The 7,736-nt window shown below is 46.4% G+C and overlaps 3 non-coding genes and 19 pseudogenes across 3 annotated transcripts; all 22 read right to left on the reverse strand.

Moving 5' to 3' along the window:
* Window positions 1–207: 207 nt before the first annotated feature.
* Window positions 208–326, reverse strand: LOC136769066 (uncharacterized; annotated as a pseudogene).
* Window positions 327–531: 205 nt separating this feature from the next.
* On the reverse strand, window positions 532–650 carry LOC136768954 (uncharacterized; annotated as a pseudogene).
* Window positions 651–862: 212 nt separating this feature from the next.
* Window positions 863–981, reverse strand: LOC136769057 (uncharacterized; annotated as a pseudogene).
* A 216-nt stretch (window positions 982–1,197) lies between these two features.
* Window positions 1,198–1,316, reverse strand: LOC136769000 (uncharacterized; annotated as a pseudogene).
* Window positions 1,317–1,531: 215 nt separating this feature from the next.
* Window positions 1,532–1,650, reverse strand: LOC136769538 (uncharacterized; annotated as a pseudogene).
* Window positions 1,651–1,870: 220 nt separating this feature from the next.
* On the reverse strand, window positions 1,871–1,989 carry LOC136769313 (uncharacterized; annotated as a pseudogene).
* Window positions 1,990–2,202: 213 nt separating this feature from the next.
* On the reverse strand, window positions 2,203–2,321 carry LOC136769526 (uncharacterized; annotated as a pseudogene).
* A 215-nt stretch (window positions 2,322–2,536) lies between these two features.
* LOC136768943 (uncharacterized) lies at window positions 2,537–2,655 on the reverse strand (annotated as a pseudogene).
* A 211-nt stretch (window positions 2,656–2,866) lies between these two features.
* LOC136769422 (uncharacterized) lies at window positions 2,867–2,985 on the reverse strand (annotated as a pseudogene).
* Window positions 2,986–3,194: 209 nt separating this feature from the next.
* On the reverse strand, window positions 3,195–3,313 carry LOC136769523 (uncharacterized; annotated as a pseudogene).
* A 216-nt stretch (window positions 3,314–3,529) lies between these two features.
* LOC136769308 (uncharacterized) lies at window positions 3,530–3,648 on the reverse strand (annotated as a pseudogene).
* A 221-nt stretch (window positions 3,649–3,869) lies between these two features.
* LOC136769443 (5S ribosomal RNA) lies at window positions 3,870–3,988 on the reverse strand. The gene has a single exon (XR_010822270.1). It is a non-coding gene; the product is annotated as a 5S ribosomal RNA (ribosomal RNA).
* A 211-nt stretch (window positions 3,989–4,199) lies between these two features.
* LOC136769417 (uncharacterized) lies at window positions 4,200–4,318 on the reverse strand (annotated as a pseudogene).
* Window positions 4,319–4,537: 219 nt separating this feature from the next.
* Window positions 4,538–4,656, reverse strand: LOC136769527 (uncharacterized; annotated as a pseudogene).
* A 220-nt stretch (window positions 4,657–4,876) lies between these two features.
* On the reverse strand, window positions 4,877–4,995 carry LOC136769455 (5S ribosomal RNA). Its single transcript, XR_010822271.1, has one exon. It is a non-coding gene; the product is annotated as a 5S ribosomal RNA (ribosomal RNA).
* A 220-nt stretch (window positions 4,996–5,215) lies between these two features.
* Window positions 5,216–5,334, reverse strand: LOC136769366 (uncharacterized; annotated as a pseudogene).
* A 221-nt stretch (window positions 5,335–5,555) lies between these two features.
* LOC136769006 (uncharacterized) lies at window positions 5,556–5,674 on the reverse strand (annotated as a pseudogene).
* Window positions 5,675–5,885: 211 nt separating this feature from the next.
* LOC136769290 (5S ribosomal RNA) lies at window positions 5,886–6,004 on the reverse strand. Its single transcript, XR_010822245.1, has one exon. It is a non-coding gene; the product is annotated as a 5S ribosomal RNA (ribosomal RNA).
* Window positions 6,005–6,223: 219 nt separating this feature from the next.
* On the reverse strand, window positions 6,224–6,342 carry LOC136769322 (uncharacterized; annotated as a pseudogene).
* Window positions 6,343–6,562: 220 nt separating this feature from the next.
* Window positions 6,563–6,681, reverse strand: LOC136769367 (uncharacterized; annotated as a pseudogene).
* A 220-nt stretch (window positions 6,682–6,901) lies between these two features.
* On the reverse strand, window positions 6,902–7,020 carry LOC136769007 (uncharacterized; annotated as a pseudogene).
* Window positions 7,021–7,237: 217 nt separating this feature from the next.
* On the reverse strand, window positions 7,238–7,356 carry LOC136769394 (uncharacterized; annotated as a pseudogene).
* Between the last annotated feature and the right edge of the window lie 380 nt (window positions 7,357–7,736).

Consider the following 7,736-nt stretch of genomic DNA (forward strand, 5'->3'; position numbering starts at 1 on the left):
TGGCAGCATGATGTCTCTTAAAGGCGGGAGGGTTTTGACGGACCTTCCAGCAAAAAAAAAAAGAAAAGAGAAAAATGGAGGGAAAAATATCAGTGCAGCAAAGGGTGTTGAAAGTTGCCGGGTACGTGTACATTTCTTCAATTGTATCTTCTCCTGACAGAAAGAGAGTATTAAGAGCTACGATGAAGTTACCCAGGAGACGTAAAAAGCTTGCAGTACCTAGTTTTTCCAGGAGGTCACCAATCCAAATACTGACCAGGTCCTGCCACGTTTTGCTTCCTAGATCTGACAAGATCGGGCGCGTTCAGGACAGTGTGGCCGCAAGCCAAAAAGCCTGGCTGCATGATGTCTCTTAAAGGCTGGCGGGTATTGACGGAACTTCCAGCAAAAAAAAGAAAAATGGAGGGAAAAATACCAGTGCAGCAAATGGTGTTGAAAGTAGCCGGGTACGTGTACAAATCCTCAATTATAACACCTCCAGACAGAAAGAGAGTATTAAGAGCTACAATGAAGTTACTCAGGAGACTAAAAAGCTTGCAGCACCAGGTATTTCCAGGAGGTCTCCCATCCAAGTACTGACCAGGACCTGCCCCGTTCAGCTTACGCGATCTGACGAGATCGAGCGCGTTCAGGACGGTGTGGACACAAGCCGAGAGGCCTGGCTGCATGATGTCTCTTAAAGGCTGGAGGGTATTGATGGAACTTCCAGCAAAAAAAAAAAAAAAGAAAAACGGAGGGAAAAATATCAGTGCAGCAAAGGGTGTTGAAAGTAGCCGGGTACATGTACAATTCTTCAATTATATCTCCTCCAGACAGAAAGAGAGTATAAAGAGCTACGATGAAGTTACCCAGGAGACGTAAAAGCTTGCAGCACCAGGTATTTCTAGGAGGTCTCACATTCAAGTACTGACCAGGTCCTGCCCCGTTTACCTTCCGAGATCTGATGAGTTCGGGCGCGTTCAGGACAATGTGTCCGCATGCCAAGAGGCCTGGCTGCATGATGTCTCTTAAAGGCTGGAGGATATTGACGGAACTTCCAGCAAAATAATGAAGAAAAAAGAAAAATGGAGGGAAAAATATCAGTGCAGCAAAGGGTGTTGAAAGTAACCGGGTACGTGTACAATACTTCAATTATATCTCCTCCAGACTGAAAGAGAGTATTAAGAGCTACGATAAAGTTACCCAGCAGACGTAAAAAGCTGGCAGCACCTGGTATTTCCAGGAGATCTCCCATCCAAGTACTGACCAGGTCCTGCCCCGTTTCGTTTCCGAGATCTGACGAGATCGGGCGCGTTCAGGTCTGTGTGTCCGCAAGCCGAGATGCCTGGTTGCATGATGTCTCTTAAAGGCTGGCGGATATTGATGGAACTTCCAGAAAAAATAAAAAATAAAAAGAAAAATGGCGGGAAAAATATCAGTGCAGCAAAGGGTGTTGAAAGTAGCCGGGTACGTGTACAATTCTTCAATTATATCTCCTCCAGACAGAAATAGAGTATTAAGAGCTACGATGAAGTTACCCAGGAGACGAAAAAGCTTGCAGCACCTGGTATTTCCAGGAGGTCACCCATCCAAGTACTGACGAGGCCCTGCACCGTTTAGCTTCCGAGATCTGATGAGATCGACCGCATTCAGGACGGTGTGGCCGCAAGCCAAGCAGCCTGGCTGCATGATGTCTCTTAAAGGCTGGCGGGTATTGACGGAATTTCCAGCATAAAAAAAAAAAAAAAAAAAAGAGAAATGGAGGGAGAAATACCAGTGCAGCAATGGGTGTTGAAAGCAGCCGGGTACGTGTACAATTCTTCAATTATATCTCCTGAAGTCAGAAAGAGAGTATTAAGAGCTACGATGAAGTTACCCAGGAGACGTAAAAAGCTTGCAGCACCTGGTATTTCTAGGAGGTCAGCCATCCAAGTACTGACCAGGCCCTGCCCCGTTTAGCTTCCGAGATCTTACGAGATCGGGCGCATTCAGGACGGTGTGGCCACAAGCCGAGAGGCCTGGCTGCATGATGTCTCTTAAAGGTTGGCGGGTATTGACGGAACTTCCAGCAAAAAAAAAAAAAAAAGAAAAATGGATGGAAAAATATCAGTGCAGCAATGGGTGTTGACAGTAGCTGGCTACGTGTACAATACTTCAATTATGTCTCCTCCAGACAGATAGAGAGTATTAAGAGCTACGATAAAGTTACCCAGGAGACGTAAAAGCTTGCAGCACCAGGTATTTCCAGGAGGTCTCACATTCAAGTACTGACCAGGTCCTGCCCCGTTTAGCTTCCGAGATCTGACGAGATCGGGCGCGTTCAGGATGGTGTGGCCGTAAGCCGAGACGCCTGGCTGCATGATGTCTCTTAAAGGCTGGCGGGTATTGACGGAACTTCCAGCAAAAAAAAAAGAAAAAAGAAAAATGGAGGGAAATATATCAGTGCAGCAAAGGGTGTTGAAAGTAGCCGGGTACGTGTACAATTCTTCAATTATATCTCTTCCAGACAGAAAGAGAGTATTAAGAGCTACGATGAAGTTACTCAGGAGACGTAAGATGCTTGCAGCACCTTTTATTTCCAGCAGGTCTCCCATGCAAGTACTGAACAGGCCCTGCCCCGTTCAGCTTCCGAGGTCTGACGAGATTGGGGGTGTTCAGGGCGGTGTGGCCGCAAGCCGAGAGGCCTGGCTGCATGATGTGTCTTAATGGTTGGCAGGTATTGACGGAACTGCCAGCAAAAAAAAAAGAAGAGAAATGGAGGGAGAAATACCAGTGCAGCAAAGGGTGTTGAAAGTAGCCGGGTACGTGTACAATACTTGAATTATGTCTCCTCCAGACAGAAAGAGAGTATTAAGAGCTACGATGAAGTTACCCAGGAGACGTAAAAAGCTTGCAGCACCTGGTATTTCTAGGAGGTCAGCCATACAAGTACTGACCAGGCCCTGCCCCGTTTAGCTTCCGAGATCTTACGAGATCGGGCGCATTCAGGACGGTGTGGCCACAAGCCGAGAGGCCTGGCTGCATGATGTCTCTTAAAGGTTGGCGGATATTGACGGAACTTCCAGCAAAAAAAAAAAAGAAAAATGGAGGGAAAAATATCAGTGCAGCAAAGGCTGTTGAAAGTAGCCGTGTACGTGTACAATACTTCAATTATATCTCCTCCAGACAGAAAGAGAGTACTAAGAGCTACGATGAAGTTACCCAGGAGACGAAAAAGCTTGCAGCACCTGGAATTTCCAGGAGGTCACCCATCCAAGTACTGACAAGGCCCTGCACCGTTTAGCTTCCGAGATCTGATGAGATCGACCGCGTTCAGGACGGTGTGGCCGCAAGCCAAGCAGCCTGGCTGCATGATGTCTCTTAAAGGCTGGCGGGTATTGACGGAATTCCAGCAAGAAAAAAAAAAAAAAAAAGAAAAATGGAGGGAAAAATATCAGTGCAGGAAAGGGTGTTGACAGTAGCTGGATATATGTACAATACTTCAATTGTATCTCCTCCAGACAGAGAGAGAGTATTAAGAGCTACGATAAAGTTACCCAGGAGACGTAAAAGCTTGCAGCACCTGGTATTTCTAGGAGGTCTCCCATCCAAGTACTGACGAGGCCCTGCCCCGTTTAGCTTCCGAGATCTGACGAGATCGGGCGCATTCAGGACGGTGTGGCCGCAAGCCGAGAGGCCTGGCTGCATGATGTCTCTTAAAGGTTGGCGGGTATTGACGGAACTTCCAGCAAAAAAAAAAAAAAAAAAAAAAAAGAAAAATGGATGGAAAAATATCAGTGCAGCAAATGGTGTTGACAGTAGCTGGGTACGTGTACAATACTTCAATTATATCTCCTCCAGACAGATAGAGAGTATTAAGAGCTACGATGAAGTTTCCCAGGAGACGTAAAAGCTTGCAGCACCAGGTATTTCCTGGAGGTCTCCCATCCAAGTACTGACCAGGCCCTGCCCCGTTTAGCTTCCGAGATCTGACGAGATCGGGCGTGTTCAGGACGGTGTGGCCGCAAGCCAAGAGGCCTGGCTGCATGATGTCTCTTAAAGGCTGGCGGGTATTGACGGAACTTCCAGCAAAAAATAAAAAAAGAAAAATGGATGGAAAAATATCAGTGCAGGACAGGGTGTTGAAAGTAGCCGGGTACATGTACAATTCTTCAATTATATCTCCTCCAGACTGAATGAGAGTATTAAGAGCTACGCTGAAGTTACCCAGGAGACGTAAAAGCTTGCAGCACCAGGTATTTCCAGGAGGTCTCACATTCAAGTACTGACCAGGTCCTGCCCCGTTTAGCTTCCGAGATCTGACGAGATCGGGCGCGTTCAAGATGGTGTGGCCGCAAGCCGAGATGCCTGGCTGCATGATGTCTCTTAAAGGCTGGCGGGTATTGACGGAATTTCCAGCAAAAAAAAAAAAAAAAAAATAGAAAAATGGAGGGAAAAATATCAGTGCAGGAAAGGGTGGTGAAAGTAGCCGGGTACGTGTACAATTCTTCAATTATATCTCCTGGAGACAGAAAGAGAGTATTAAGAGCTACGATGAAGTTACCCAGGAGACGTAAAAAGCTTGCAGCACCTGGTATTTCCAGGAGGTCTCCCATCCAAGTACTGATCAGGCCCTGCCCCGTTTAGATTCCGAGATCTAACGAGATCAGGCGCGTTCAGGACAATGTGGCCGCAAGCCAAAAGGCCTGGCTGCATGATGTCTCTTAAAGGCTGGCGGGTATTGACGGAACTTCCAGCAAAAAAAAAAAAAAAAAAAAAATGGAAAATGGAGGGAAAAATATCAGTGCAGCAAAGGCTGTTGAAAGTAGCCGGGTACGTGTACAATACTTCAATTATATCTCCTCCAGACAGATAGAGAGTATTAAGAGCTACGATGAAGTTTCCCAGGAGACGTAAAAGCTTGCAGCACCAGGTATTTCCTGGAGGTCTCCCATCCAAGTACTGACCAGGCCCTGCCCCGTTTAGCTTCCGAGATCTGACGAGATCGGGCGTGTTCAGGACGGTGTGGCCGCAAGCCAAGAGGCCTGGCTGCATGATGTCTCTTAAAGGCTGGCGGGTATTGACGGAACTTCCAGCAAAAAATAAAAAATAAATAAATAGAAAAATGGAGGGAAAAATATCAGTGCAGGACAGGGTGTTGAAAGTAGCCGGGTACATGTACAATTCTTCAATTATATCTCCTCCAGACTGAATGAGAGTATTAAGAGCTACGCTGAAGTTACCCAGGAGACGTAAAAGCTTGCAGCACCAGGTATTTCCAGGAGGTCTCACATTCAAGTACTGACCAGGTCCTGCCCCGTTTAGCTTCCGAGATCTGACGAGATCGGGCGCGTTCAGGACGGTGTGGCCGCAAGCCGAGATGTCTGGCTGCATGATGTCTCTTAAAGGCTGGCGGTTATTGACGGAATTTCCAGCAAAAAAAAAAAAAAAAAAAAATAGAAAAATGGAGGGAAAAATATCAGTGCAGGAAAGGGTGTTGAAAGTAGCCGGGTACGTGTACAATTCTTCAATTATGTCTTCTCCAGACAGAAAGAGAGTATTAAGAGCTACGATGAAGTTCCCCAGGAGACGTAAAAAGCTGGCAGCACCTGGTATTTCCAGGAGATCTCCCATCGAAGTACTGACCAGGCCCTGCCCCGTTTAGTTTCCGAGATCTGACGAGATCGGGCGCGTTCAGGACTTTGTGTCCGCAAGCCGAGAGGCCTGGCTGCATGATGTCTCTTAAAGGTTGGCGGGTATTGACGGAACTTCCAGCAAAAAAAAAAAAAAGAAAAATGGATGGAAAAATATCAGTGCAGCAAAGGGTGTTGAAAGTAGCCGGGTACATGTACAATTCTTCAATTATATCTCCTCCAGACAGATAGAGAGTATTAAGAGCTACGATAAAGTTACCCAGGAGACGTAAAAGCTTGCAGCACCTGGTATTTCTAGGAGGTCTCCCATCAAAGTACTGACCAGGCCCTTCCCCGTTTAGCTTCCGAGATCAGACGAGATCGGGCGCATTCAGGACAGTGTGGCCACAAGCCGAGAGGCCTGGCTGCATGATGTCTCTTAAAGGCTGGAGGGTATTGACGGAACTTCCAGCAAAAAAAAAAAAAAAAAAAAAAGAAAAATGGATGGAATAATATCAGTGCAGCAAAGGGTGTTGACAGTAGCTGGGTACGTGTACAATACTTCAATTATATCTCCTCCAGACAGAAAGAGAGTATTAAGAGCTACGATGAAGTTACCCAGGAGACGAAAAAGCTAGCAGCACCTGGTATTTCCTGGAGGTCTCCCATCCAAGTACTGACCAGGCCCTGCCCCGTTTAGCTTCCGAGATCTGACGAAATCGGGCGTGTTCAGGACGGTGTGGCCGCAAGCCAAGAGGCCTGGCTGCATGATGTCTCTTAAAGGCTGGCGGGTATTGACGGAACTTCCAGCAAAAAATAAAAAATAAATAAATAGAAAAATGGAGGGAAAAATATCAGTGCAGGACAGGGTGTTGAAAGTAGCCGGGTACATGTACAATTCTTCAATTATATCTCCTCCAGACTGAATGAGAGTATTAAGAGCTACGCTGAAGTTACCCAGGAGACGTAAAAGCTTGCAGCACCAGGTATTTCCAGGAGGTCTCACATTCAAGTACTGACCAGGTCCTGCCCCGTTTAGCTTCCGAGATCTGACGAGATCGGGCGCGTTCAGGACGGTGTGGCCGCAAGCCGAGATGTCTGGCTGCATGATGTCTCTTAAAGGCTGGCGGTTATTGACGGAATTTCCAGAAAAAAAAAAAAAAAAAAAAATAGAAAAATGGAGGGAAAAATATCAGTGCAGGAAAGGGTGTTGAAAGTAGCCGGGTACGTGTACAATTCTTCAATTATGTCTTCTCCAGACAGAAAGAGAGTATTAAGAGCTACGATGAAGTTCCCCAGGAGACGTAAAAAGCTGGCAGCACCTGGTATTTCCAGGAGATCTCCCATCGAAGTACTGACCAGGCCCTGCCCCGTTTAGTTTCCGAGATCTGACGAGATCGGGCGCGTTCAGGACTTTGTGTCCGCAAGCCGAGAGGCCTGGCTGCATGATGTCTCTTAAAGGCTGGAGGGTATTGACGGAACTTCCAGCAAAAAAAAAAAAAAAAAAAAAAAAAATGGAGGGAAAAATATCAGTGCAGCAAAGGGTGTTGAAAGTAGCCGGGTATGTGTACAATTCTTCAATAATATCTCCTCCAGACTGAAAGAGAGTACTAAGAGCTACGATGAAGTTACCCAGGAGACGAAAAAGCTTGCTGCACCTGGAATTTCCAGGAGGTCACCCATCCAAGTACTGACCAGGCCCTGCCCCGTTTATTTTCCGAGATCTGACGAGATCGGGCGCGTTCAGGACGGTGTGGCTGCAAGCCAAAAAGCCTGGCTGCATGATGTCTCTTAAAGGCTGGTGGGTATTGACGGAACTTCCAGCAAAAAAAAAATGGATAAAGAAAAATGGAGGGAAAAATATCAGTGCAGCAATGGGTGTTGAAAGTAGCCGGGTACGTGTACAATACTTCAATTATATCTCCTCCAGACAGAAAGAGAGTATTAAGAGCTACGATGAACTCACCTGAAGGATTATTAGGAACACCATACTAATACTGTGTTTGACCCCCTTTCGCCTTCAGAACTGCTTTAATTCTATGTGGCATTGCTTCAACAAGGTGCTGAAAGCATTCTTTAGAAATGTTGGCCCATATTGATAGGATAGCATCTTGCAGTTGATGGAGATTTGTGGGATGCACATCC

Source organism: Amia ocellicauda, chromosome 14 (genome assembly GCF_036373705.1).
Source record: "Amia ocellicauda isolate fAmiCal2 chromosome 14, fAmiCal2.hap1, whole genome shotgun sequence".
In the NCBI taxonomy this organism is placed as follows: Eukaryota; Metazoa; Chordata; class Actinopteri; order Amiiformes; family Amiidae; genus Amia; species Amia ocellicauda.